This window comes from Meles meles, chromosome X (assembly GCF_922984935.1).
Source record: "Meles meles chromosome X, mMelMel3.1 paternal haplotype, whole genome shotgun sequence".
NCBI lineage: Eukaryota > Metazoa > Chordata > Mammalia > Carnivora > Mustelidae > Meles > Meles meles.
This window is the reverse complement of record NC_060087.1, coordinates 41,013,267-41,026,177: the sequence shown is the minus strand read 5'-3', so window position 1 is coordinate 41,026,177 and position 12,911 is coordinate 41,013,267. Positions and strand designations below refer to the sequence as shown.

Below are 12,911 nucleotides of genomic sequence, written 5' to 3'. Positions count from 1 at the left end.
GATTTTGCCAGAGGAAGGTTCTGAAATGGGTTAGAATAGACATTAGATCAGGACACCTGGGTGGCTCAGTTGGTTAAGTGTCTGCCTTCAGCTTGGGTCATGATCCCAGGCTCCTGGGATCCCAGGCTCCTGGGATGGAGCCCCACACTGGGCTCCATGCTCAGTGGGGAGCCTGCTTCTCTGTCTCCCTCTGCAGCTCCCCCTGCTTGTGCTCTCTCTCTCTCTGTCAAATAAATAAACAAAATATTAAAAATAAAGAATTATACATTAAGTTTACACCAAGGTTTCTTTGTGGCTGGAAAATCCACCCCCTGTTTTACTTCCCATCTCAGATTAAGTCCAGCCACATTGTCCTACCCAGCCTATTAGAGTATCTGCAATGAGGTTAAATGACATCATAAAGATACCAAAAACAAAATGCAAAAAAATATATAGGGATATTCCATATTTGAATATAAATTTCCTCCTACTATGAATTACCCAGGGAGAAATTCATGTTTCCTATGTGTCCCACTTTTAAAGAGTCCAAAAGTAAAACTTCAAGTTTAAATCCAGAGATTAAGGGCTTTGCCAATTTCTTGTTCTGCCCACTGTCAGCCAGAAAGGTTCACAATGTCTTGGTGGAGTTATCAATATGTTCAGCACCGTGGCCTGGGATGCCTTTTGTAAGAATGGGTGTCATTCTTTTTGAGGCCTAGAAGTTAAATTAGTCTCTACTATGTCTCTCTTTCAAAAGAGTCTAAGTTGTCAGCACGCTTGGGTGGTTCAGTTGGTTAAGCATCTGACTCTTGATCTCAGCTGAGGTCTTGATCTCAGGGTTGTGGGTTCAAGCCCCAAGTTGGGCTCCATGCTGGGTGTGGAGCCTCCTTTTAAAAAAAAGAATAAAAAATAGAAGTCCAAATTATCAAAAGGAATCACAAGATTTTGGCAACATTGACTAACATCAATAATATTTAGCAATTTATGGTGCTTGAGCAGTTTTCCCAAACACAATGAAATCTTATACTCTAATGCTGGCACCCTCTAGACATAACAGAGACTCAGTGGTATCCAGAGGAAGAAGGAGGCAAAGACATTCTTCTGGGTTTCAGCTTCTCTAAAACACCACACCATTTGTATCAGATGTCCAGTGCCTGCGACTGTGGACTTGAACTCCTCTGGGGAAATCCCCCTCTCAGAGGTGAACATCGATACTAGGTATTTATCATAACTTTAGAGAGAAAGCCCTGGATCACACTCAGAGATTGCCACTCTGGACACTGATGCCTTCTTGCAAAGTGTGGGTGTTTGAAGTGACACCAGTCACAGACTTCAGATCTTATATGCATTGCTCTTTTTTCCCCAAACAATATATTTGGAACCTCATCATTTCCCTTTCCTCCTGGATTTGTATGTCTTCACTCTCTCATGAGTGGGCATTTTTAATCATTTGTCACAATGGTGGTGGTCACTAACTCTCTTGCTGTGGGATTATGGAAGCCTAGAAAACCTGCTTCTGGGGGAAAGTTCTCCATAACCACATCTGTTTCAGTTAGAGACTTGCTTGCCCTCAGCAGATTCGGGGCTGAAGCTCTGGTTGGTATTTCTGGAACCTTTGCCCCAGTGGACTTCATGAAGACCAGAACCTCCTAAAGACCCAGGCATGTGGATGTTGGAAACATAAATCCCTGGTCTGAACTTTGTGATGATGTAATCCAGAACCAAATGGACACCGTGGGGCTGGCATGACACCTGGGCCTATGGCCTGTCCGCAGCTCTTCCTTGGCTCTGAATCTGTAGGACGGGCTGTAGGCAGCTTCTCTGGTGCTGCCTACCAAAGCCTAGCACTAACAGTTTAAAGCCCAAACCATAAGGGTCTTTAGCATGCTCATGACACGTCTGCCTTGAAGCTTAAAAACAATAATTACGCTCTGCTGTCCTGATCCCCCTTCAGGAATAAAGGGCTATTCCTCTGGTCTTAAGAAGAATGTCATTAGACGGTACTCAAATGTCTGCCCCTTTAGGGATTCCCTCAAGTGAAGACAGTTGCTTTGCTCAAGGTCTCACCCCTTCCCAGAGTAACCCGCACCCAAAGACAGGCTGCTGCATTTAGGTCCATCCCTCTGTACCCCAGTTCAGGACAGCTAAAGGAACATCCTCTCTTCAGAACTTCCTACAGGACTGGCTGAGGTTTGGGATCAAATCACAGTATGACCTCTCTCTTCCCAGTCCTTTCTCTTTCCCTCCTGCTCCCTCTCACGGAAGTTAATCCCAAGAGCACTCCCTCAGAGAACTCCTGCGTGCTGATCTTCATCTCGGAATCTGATTCCCAGGGAACAAACCCTCGCAACTGCACAAACGCTTTGGCTGCTTGCCTCACGTCCTGGCTAGAGCAACTCGTGATGGCGCACATCATTGCTCTGTTGTCTGTGTGAAAGCCACCTCACCTTTGCCGTATCTCCTCATACACATGAACTATCCTACGTGAAGTGATAATAATGATCATTTCTCTAATATTCTTGAGTTATTGTCTGTCTTGTGACTTTGCCTAATTTAAGGCTCTTGATAAAAGTTTTTCTAACATGGAGGCAATTTATCAGCAAAAGTGACGTTACCAGATTCCTCTATTAAAATGGCTGCTCTTGGTAAAAATTCTAAGAGGCTAAAAATTTTGTTAGGGTATTGCATTAGGGGCAAAGCATATGTTTTCTGTCTGGATTGAGGGTGATAGTCAGTGAGGCAATAAGATAATAAGAGGAAAATCCTTTAGAATAAAAAAAAAGTAAAAGGCAGAACAAAGATATTTGAATAATCTGTCTTTTGAAGTGGCTTTTGAGCGTGAGGGCGTCACTCCAAAATCAACAAAAGGAAGTGGTTGAGAAACGTGACTAACACTGAATAGATAGGAGCACAGGAACTCAACCATTAAAACTTTTTTTGCTGGTCAGTAACGCCCTCCGTGGGTGGGCAACCTCATACATCGGAGACTGGAGTTTCTGGGGTTCAGGGGACCTTTAGGCTCTGGGAGAATGGTCATTTCTTTCCCAGTAAAGGTGAGTTTTCACCTGCCTTTTTGAGTTGTCACCTGGTTCTGGTCTTCAGGTAGCGTCTGCCCTTGTCTGCTTTCACTAAACCTGTGCAGGCTTGTCATGTTTGACTAGCCTAATCTCACTTAGGTTTGTCTTTCACTGGATCAGATATCAAAAATACAGTGGTATTTCTGTAACTTAAGGAGGTTTCATGCTCTTACCTTTGCCTTTCTCTTATTTCCAGAAGGTAGGCATTCACCATTCTGGTAGGGCTCATGTCATATCTGATTACTGTCATACATCTCTGGTGGCTCTGGTGACATTTCTCTCTCTCCCCGCCCCCCTCCCTTCGCTGCCTACACACACACAAGGCATTATTTTTAGCTTTTCATTTTGAAATAATTTTAGACTTACAGGCTGGTTGCAAAAATAGAACAGAAAGTTCAGGTGTATGTTTCATCCAACTTCCTCTAATGTTAATATCTTATATAAGCACAGTACAATTATCCAGGCTATGGAGCTAACACTGGTGCGATACGATTAACTGAGCTACAGAGCTCATGGGAGCTCTTCTCACCAGTTTTCCTTCAAATGTACTTTTTCTGCTCCGGGTGCCATGTTGCATTTCATTGCGTCTCTGTCTCCTCAAAACTGTGGCAGTTCCTCAGTCCTCCCTTGTCTTTTGTGACCATGAAACTTTTTTTTTTAAAGACTTTATTTATTTGACAGACAGAGATTACAAGTAGGCAGAGAGGCAGGCAGAGAGAGAGGAAGGAAAGCAGGCTCCCCACTGAGCAGAGAGCCCGATGCGGGGCTGGATCCCAGGACCCTGAGATCATGACCTGAGCCGAAGGCAGAGGCTTTAACCCACTGAGCCACCCAGGTGCCCCGACCATGAAACTTTTAAAGAGTACTGGTCTTTATTTTGTAGAACACTTAATTTGGCTTTTTTTTTCTCCTGATGTTTTCTTATGATTAGTTTGGGATGACGCATTTTTGACAAGGATACTAAAGAAGTTACGTTGTGTCCTTCCCAGTGCATCAGATCAGGGAGTACATGATGCCAATATGTTTTAATACTAATGACATTAACCTTGATTACTCTGTTAGATTGGTGTCCACTACTGTTCTCTACTGTAAAGTTACTATTTTCCCTTTTGGAATTGATAAATACCTTGAGAGATATTTAGAGACTATGTTAATACCCTGTTTCTTCTCAAACTTTTACTCACTAATTTTAGAATCTATTGGTGGATCTTGCCCACAACAATTATTAGTGTAGTGTTTGCCCCATGGTGACTTGAGTTTTCTCTTACTCTTTCTATATTTTTAAATCAGAATTCTTCGATAAGGGAGAGCTATCTATCCTCATTTATGTATGTGTTTATTTTTGTCAACCTAGGCTCATGGACGTTCACTTTCTTCTGTGGATTATAATCCAGTGCTATCATTAAGCGTTTTATTTATCAAATTGTTCCATTTTTGGTCATAGGACTTTCTTCAGCTTGGCCCTCGTGTCCTTCTAAAGTACTCCATCCATTTCTGAGTGCTCCCTTATTTTCTGGCACAACAAAATGTTCCAGGATCATCTTATAGTTTTCTTGCCCCTGTCCTGGAATCAAACACTTTTCCAAGGAGCCCTGGTTCCTTTTATTGGTGAATGGTGTTTAAGAAACTAGGATCTGGACTCTAACTGTGCTCCGTGCTATTGGGTTATCACTTCTTCTAGGATCTCTCAGGAGACAGAACTAGGAAATATATGTGTATACACTAACCCATGCACACATATCTATCTATTGATTGATTAATCCATTGAGCTATCAACTATCTATCATCTAGCTATATTAAAAATCATAAGTTCTTTCTGATACCTTCCATCCCAATACGACTCCACAAGGTTCATTGTAACACTTTCCTTATTTGGAACTCTGAGACTGAGAAATCTGACTCTCATAATTGAAAATATATTTACTTATTTATGCAACTCCAAATTTCACAAAATAATTCCAGAATTGTTAACCCACCTGCTTGTAAGAACCAGGTGTGCTAACTAGAGTACAATGTTGGTATGCAGTTCTCTTTGTCTTTGGCCCTACAATAACCAGTCAAAATACTCTTTTCTCAGGATACTTAGGTTAGGACTTTTCTTCCCAATCTCCTTCAGTGTGGTTATGTTATTCATTAGACCATACGCTTAGGTATCATTGCTTATATTCCATTTTGGGTTGCCTTCACATCTTGGTTTAGTTCAGTTATTTATTGGGGAGGATATGTTAAACATTATATTTCTTTTTTTTTTTTTCACTTCAGTAACTATATTGAAAGGTACATCCCTTAGTACCAAAACATAATGGCAGTTCGTTAGGCTACTCCTGCCAACTCAGAATGAACACCAATGTAGTCAAAGTAGTGAAATATATCAGCTTTTTGGGAAAACTGAAGTTATTCACAAAACACAGTTTACAAAATTGTAAGGTATACTGTGGTTCCTTGGTTTATTTTCCAGTGCACATTTATTTGTAACATGATGTCAAAATTGGGTACAGTCCTTCTGGATGGACTTGGGCTACTCACTGTGCTGAGTAACCCTTTACACTTTAATGCCGTACATCTCCCTATAATTGCTAACTTTAAACATTATATTTCTAAGAGTCAAGCTACACAAAAAAGTATTATCAGAGAAGTGTACCTCTGTGCTCATCCCTATGAACCCATTCCCATTCTTCCTTCCTTTCCCCTCTTTTGCTGACCATTCCCTGTAGGAGACAAACATCTTCGGTTTCTGGTTTATCCTTTTTATATTTATCTTGCACAAAGGAGCAGATATCCATGTATTTTCTTCTATCCTTTTTCTTACAAGAAATGTTTCATATTATAGATACTCTTTTGCACTTTGATAGTCTCCCTCTAAATCAATTCATAGAGATCTTCCTCATTTCAGTTTTGAAACAGTTGCATAGCACTTGTTTGTGCTGATATACCAGAACTTATTCAACCCCTCTCCTGTGCATGGCCATTTAGGTTGTTTCCAATATTTTGCAACTATAAACAACTCTGAAAAGAATAACCTTGTGGATATGTATTTTTCTATCGTTGGCAGTAGATTCTTAGTATTGGAATTGCTGAGTCAAAAGGTAAACATGTAAGTAGTTTTGTGAAATATTGTCAGATTTCCTTCCAGAAGGATTATAGGAATTTGTATTCCTACCAGCAACCTATGAGAGTGCCTGCTTTCCCATAGCCTTGAGAACAAAATGTGTTGCCATACTTTTTAGGTTTTGTCTGTCTGATAGATGAGAAATGGTATCTCAGTGCTGTTTTAATTTGCATTTCTCTAATTATGAGTGTGTTAGAAGATCTGTTTGAGGGATATGTATACATAATCTATTCACGTCTTTTTTGCATTATACTATCAGTTATTTAGTTTTTTGTCCCTCAGTTTTTAAAAGTTTTGCATTAAAAACCTCAAGGGCATTATGCTAAGTGAGGTAAGTCAAAGACAGATACTCTATGATATTACTTATATGTAGAAGCTAAAGGATATGGAGGGGGGTGCCTGGGTGGCTCAGTTGGTTAAGCGCCTGCCTTCAGCTCAGGTCATGATCACAATCTGGGATGGAGCCCATTGTCTGGCTCCCTGCTCTTTGGGGAGCCTGCTTCTCCCTCTCTGTCTGCCGCTCCTCCTGGTTGTGCTCTCTTGTTCTCTCCCTCAAATAAATCAATAAAATCTCTTTTAAAAAAGTAAAAGTAAAAAACATGTAAAATCTAAAAAAACTGAACTCATAGCTCAGGGATGGAGGAACTGGGAGAAAGCTGGTCAAAGGGTACAAAGTTGCCTTTAGAAGATAAATGACTTCTGGATATCTAACACACATAGCACAGTGATTATAGTCAACAATACTGTGTTATACACTTTAAATTGCTAACAGACTAGATCTTAAATCTTTTTTACCACAAGAAATGATAACGGTGTGATAGAATGGACATATGTACTAATGTTATGGTGCTGAGATCATGTTGCAATATATAAATGTATCTAATAAACACATCGTATACTTTAAACATACATAATATTATATGTGAATTCTATCTCAACTGAAAAAGGATAGTAGGGAAAAATAAAACAAGATGTAATTAGAGAGGGAGACAAACCATAAGAGACTCTTTTTTTTTTTTAAGATTTAATTTATTTATTTGACAGAGAGAGAGAGAGAACAAGCAGGGGGAGCAGCAGGCAGAGGGAGAGGGAGAAGCAGGCTCCCTGCTGAGCAGGGAACCTGATGCGGAGCTCAATCCCAGGACCCTGGGATCATGACCTGAGCCAAAGACAGATGCTTAACTGACTGTGCCACTCAGACACCTCAAAGAGACTCTTAACTATAGGAAACCAACTGAGAATTATTAGAGGGGACAGGGGATGGGGTAACTGGGTGATGGACATTAAGGAGGGCATATGATGTGATGAGCACTGGGTGTTACATACAACTGATGAATCACTGAACTCTACCTCTGAAACTAATAAGGCACTATATGGTAATTAATTGAATTTACATAAATAAATTAAATAAATAAAAAACAATAGTAGTCTTTGCAGCATATGTTGGGATAGATGTCATTCTGACTCTCCTATAAGGACTCTTGTGCTTACATTGAACCCACCCAGATAATCCAGGTCATCTCCCCATCTCAAGACACTTCCCATAATCATATCTGCAGAGTCTCCTTTGTCACTGGGACACAACATAGTCACAGGTGCTGGGGGATAGGGTGTGGAGGGTCATTATTTAGCCTACCCCACCATGTCTGAAGTTTTCTACTTTGTCTGGTGGGACTAAAAACTCTTCTTTGCCCTGGGTGAGTTTTGAAGATAGCTTCCTCAAATCCTTTAAGTGACTCTTCCTCCAGCCTTGGATAGTCTCCTTGTAGGCTTCTACGGATCAGTGCTCATGTGAGTACTTGAGGGGAACCTTCTGCAAATCTTTGGAGTTCTTTCTGTGGTCAGTTTTCTCTCGTCTATCACTCTGTTCTGTGAATTCTAGCAGCCTTGGGCCTCCCTAAACCCCTTGTTCTTTCTCCTCAACTCAGGGTGACTGCCCTGCAGTTTCTAAAATCTCTCCAAGCAGTCAGCTGTGGTAATCACAGATTCGTTTTGCTTCCCATGTCTTAGGAATCATTCTTCTCCTCATGTCTACTATCTTGAGACTCTTTGTTTCATGGAGTTTCCTAATGTTTTAATTGTTTCAGGAGGGCAAGTAAATCTGGTTCCTATTAGTCCAACTTGACCAGAAGTGAAAATAGAGGCACTACTTTAAAAACACACTTGAGGGGCACCTGGGTGGCTCAGTTGGTTAAGCGTCTGCCTTCAGCTCAGGTCATGATCTCCAAGTACTGGGATCGAGCCCCATGTTGGGCTCCCAGCTTAGTGGGAAGTCTGCATCTCCTTCTCCCTCTGCCTCTCTGCCTGCTTGTACTCTCTCTGTCTGTCTGTCTGTCTGTCTCTCTCAAGTAAATAAATAAATTTTTAAAGAAAGAAATAAAAATACACTTGATATTACAACTCTGATGGTCGCAGAAGTTTATGAAACAGGGGTCTATACAAGAGGACCAACACTTCATAATACAACGTTTATGAGCAACTTTTAAGTCCAAGGCAGCAAGCTAGACTTAGTCAAGAACACAGATATGCTCCTTGGTCATGAGGGGAAGGAACATGTGAGTCAATATGGGTTTTTTTTTTTTTTTGGAGGTATCAGGATGGAGAAGAGGAAGAAATATATATCACTCTATGTTAGAAAATTTCTTCCAGAACAGGTCTTAGAATGGGCCCTAGGCTAGAACCACTTGTGTTGGCTGGTTTCATTTGTTTCCCTCAGCCAAGAATGTCCCTGAGAGGGGAGCTTTGCTGCCTTGATAATATGCTTGTTTTGGTTCACTATGCAGATCCCCCCTAACAAACAGCTCTGGACCTCGCAGGAGACATATAAAGGAAAGCAGGTCACATTTAGTAGATACTCTGCTGTCACTTGGATAGCCATTTTTATATGTATATTGTTCAAGAGGAAACAGACTTCCCTTATTTAGGTCTCCCAACTAGCAAAGGGTAGGGTTGGTGGAGGGATCCAAGTCTGACTCTAAAGCCCATGGTCTTATTTCCTGCCTCCTGCAGGCCTGCCTCAGTTTCAAGAGTACAAAAGTCTCCATTACTGCTCCTGTCCTCCATTTGCTGCCTGTATTTCTGACATATGGAATTGCCTGACGTCTTGGTTTCTGGTTAAGATCCTTACATTAGAAAACACACTTCTCTCGTTACTTGCTTGGGTGTGACTCCTGGTGCTTGCTCTCCAGTATTTGTGTATTTCTAGACTCTCATGTTCCTCCTTGCACCTGGTTCTTAGTCATTGCTTTAATATGACTCTTTTTTTTTCAACCTTTTATGTGGTCTTGTTTCCAGATTCCTCAGCTCACTCCCTGGCATTGCTATGATAAGACAGACAGCTTTCTATCCTAAGCTTCTAAATTTGATGTGTTTCTTTTTTCCAGGTCTGATTCCAGCCCAGTTCTTCAACGGCTCCCCTTGGATGACTTTCAGATGTAATTGAATGCCCATATGCACATGAATATTCAATATTCATCCATTAATTTTTTTTGGTTCACAAACATAATTTCATTGAGCACCTATTGTGTGATGAACTCTAGAGATATAGTAATGTACTAAAATGGGCAGGGCATCTGGCCTAGGGAGCGTGGAGTTCTATTATCAAGGACTGAGAAACATCCAGGCAGAGCCAATGCTTCTGTACCACTTCATCAGAAAGAGACAACTAGCATGGAGAGATGAAAGAAAAGAAAGTGGTCAAAAGAAAAATCAACAGCATGTCATTTCTGCATAGTGTACAGGGCTGTGGAGGATGTGGTATTTGTAATTACTTGCCGCCCAAATCTCCCTGTATTAGTTTCCCAGGGTGCAGTGGATATTGTCTCACTGTTCTGGAGTCTGGAAGTCAAGATCAAGGTGGTTGGCGGGGTTGCTTCCTTTGGAGGCTATGAAGGAGAATCTGTTCCAAACCTCTCTGCTAGCTTCTGGTGGTTTGTTGGTAGTCTGGGGTTCCTCGGCTGGTCCATGCATCACCCTATTCCTTCATTTTCACATAGTGTTTTTCGTGTGTTTCTTTACACTGTCTTTTCTCTGTGGATGTCTGTCTCTGTGTCCAATTTTCCCCTTTTTTATAAAGACCCTAGTCATATTGGATTGGGGCCTATCATCATGGCCTCCCTTGAACTTCATTACCTCTGTAAAGACTCCATTTCCAAGGAAAATCACATTCCGTGGTACTCGGTGCTAGGGCTTCAACAGATCTTTTTTGGTGGACACAGTTCAACCTATAACATCCCCCTTTAAGGAAGATCTTGGTGCCTTAGCTGCTGGGAAGTGCTGCCTGCAAACAGCATCCAGGTGTCAGCCCCCAAAGGGCTGCCTCGGCCATAGAGAACCACCTCCCCCAAGACCATGCTCCTGATAAAGTGGCCCATCAGGCAGCAGTACACAGGTCTGGCTTTCCTCTCTCAACTCAAAAATCTGAAGGATCCTTCAGTCTTCAGATTGCCCCTTAGGGTTGCCTGAGGCCTCTTTTGGTCTGGCATGGCCACCTGGACCTCTTCCTCTGCCCACGCCTCAATGAGCCCTCAACCTCCCAACCTCCCACAGATGTTGATCCCTCATAACCGCCCTGCCTGTTACACCCTGACTCAGGAGAACCTAACCTACAGAAGGTGGATGGAAAAAACAAACATCCTTAGGGTGTAAAAGTTCTGGGAGGCAAGAAGGCGAATGGAGGGAAATTAAACCAGAGAGGTAAGCCAGGGCCAGATCATGCATGATTTGGGAAGCTGTGGGAAATTTAGGGTTTTATGCACTAGATGGAAATCCATAGGATAATTGTGAGCAGGGAAGGAGGATCAGTAGGCCTTTTGACAAGCTGAGCCAGGCTTCTGTCTGAGCCTCCTGGCCTCTGAGCCCACTCACTGTCCTGTGAAATGCAGGGCTTCCCTTGAGACATGGTGGTTGTTTGACTCAGAGGGGCCCTATGATAGGACAACAGGGAGAGGCCTCCAGCTTTGGCTGAACTTGAGCCTAGAAACGCCTCACTCCTGTAGGCCCCTCCTCTTCACCCTTTCAAACTGCCTTGGGCTGAACACACAGCTACATCTGTGACCACCTTTATTGGGAGTTCTACTGGCCAAAGTGTTTTATTGGCATGGAATCCTGAATTGCCTTTTCCTCTTAGAGTAGACCTCTACTTGATTTTTCAAGACCAAGTTAATTTCTTTTTTCATTGTAAAAAAAAATCACATGCCCTTTGTAGAAAATTTGACAAATAAACCTTTCCAAAAAAATTAAAAATTGTCTCGTGAGAGCCACTGTTGGTGCATATACATATCACCCAACATGGGTTACGAACTTGAACTCCTGTTATTGCAGCAGGTTAACACAAACAAAGATACTGATGTAGGTGAATATTATAGTGATCTGGGGAGCTCATTCTTTATCTGAAGGTTTAGCTTCTTTCCATCCTGGCTTGCTGAGTTTGCATAAGCTCATTCTAGGTTATGGTCCCTCTGTCCAAAGGATATTCACTAGTGTATCCTGCCTACATCTACACCATTTTGTTTCACTCTCCCTCTTTTTTCCTCCACACTAAATATACTGGTTTCCTTAGTGTTTCTCTAGCATGCCAAACATGCTCATTCCTCAGGGTTTTTTCACTTGTTCTTCCTTCTGCTAGAAGGTTCTACTATAAATATCCAAATGGCAGGGCACATGGGTGGCTCAGTCGGTTAAGTGTCTACCTTTGGTTCAGGTCATGAACTCAGGGTCCTGGGATGGAGCCCCAGGTTGGGCTTCTTGCTCAGTGGGGAGTCTACTTCTCCCTCTGCCTCTCCCCCTGCTCATGCTCCTTCTCTCTCTTTCTCTCTCTCTCTCCCAATCACTCTCTCTCAAACAAATAAATAAAATCTTTAAAAACAAATAAATAAGTAAGTAAATGAATAAATATCCAAACGGTTTTCTTCCTCACATTCATCCTGGTCTTTGCTTAAAAATTACCTCCATGGAGAGAATTGTCTTTACCAGGCACACAAAATCACATCGCTGTTATTCTTCTCCTGACCCTGATTTATTTTCCCTCATATCAGTAATTGTCATATTACCTGTTTATTTTCCTTTGGCAGGACTTCCTAATATTTTCTCCATTGTGACACACTGAGAAAATGGTAGTATTGGAACAGCAGGCTACGGAAAATGGAGGAGGTCAATTGTGTTTCATGTTAGTAAAGTTGGAAGTGGGAGAGAGGTTTCAGCCTTTGTGGGACTTCAATAGATGAGACACGTCTGTCATGGTTTGACACCTGTTGACATCTGTCCCTCCACCAGAATGTGAGTCCCGCAATGGTCTTTTTGTATTTTTAAAAAGACTTTATTTATTTATTTGAGAGAGAGCAAAAGCGAGAGACATCACAGAGAGCAAGGGAAAAGCAGACATGCACTGGAGAGATTGCCCGACACAGGGATCGATCCCAGGACCCTGAGATCATGACCTGAGCTGAAGGCAGTTGCTTAACCAACTGAGCCACCCAGTGCCCTAGCGTTACGATGATCCTTAAAGCAAAGCCTCATATATAGTATGTGCTAAGTAAGTTTTGCTAAATGAGTATGTTATATCATGGATGATATGTCATAAAAAACTCATGAACACTTCAAAAGACTTTCGATTGTCATATTGGGGCTCTATATTTTGTTTAATTGATCCTCTTACCTGTGGGGTTTTCTTGGGGGGTACTTTTATTTGGGGGGTACTTATTTAAAAATCTGCCTTCTGGGATCCTTAGTCATGAATCGTTAAAAAC

At 41.8% G+C, this 12,911-nt stretch overlaps 1 pseudogene; it reads left to right on the top strand.

Annotated features, from left to right (window-relative positions):
- Positions 1-9,603, top strand: part of LOC123934614 — a 67,832-nt pseudogene extending 58,229 nt beyond the window's left edge.
- The last annotated feature ends 3,308 nt before the right edge of the window (positions 9,604-12,911 follow it).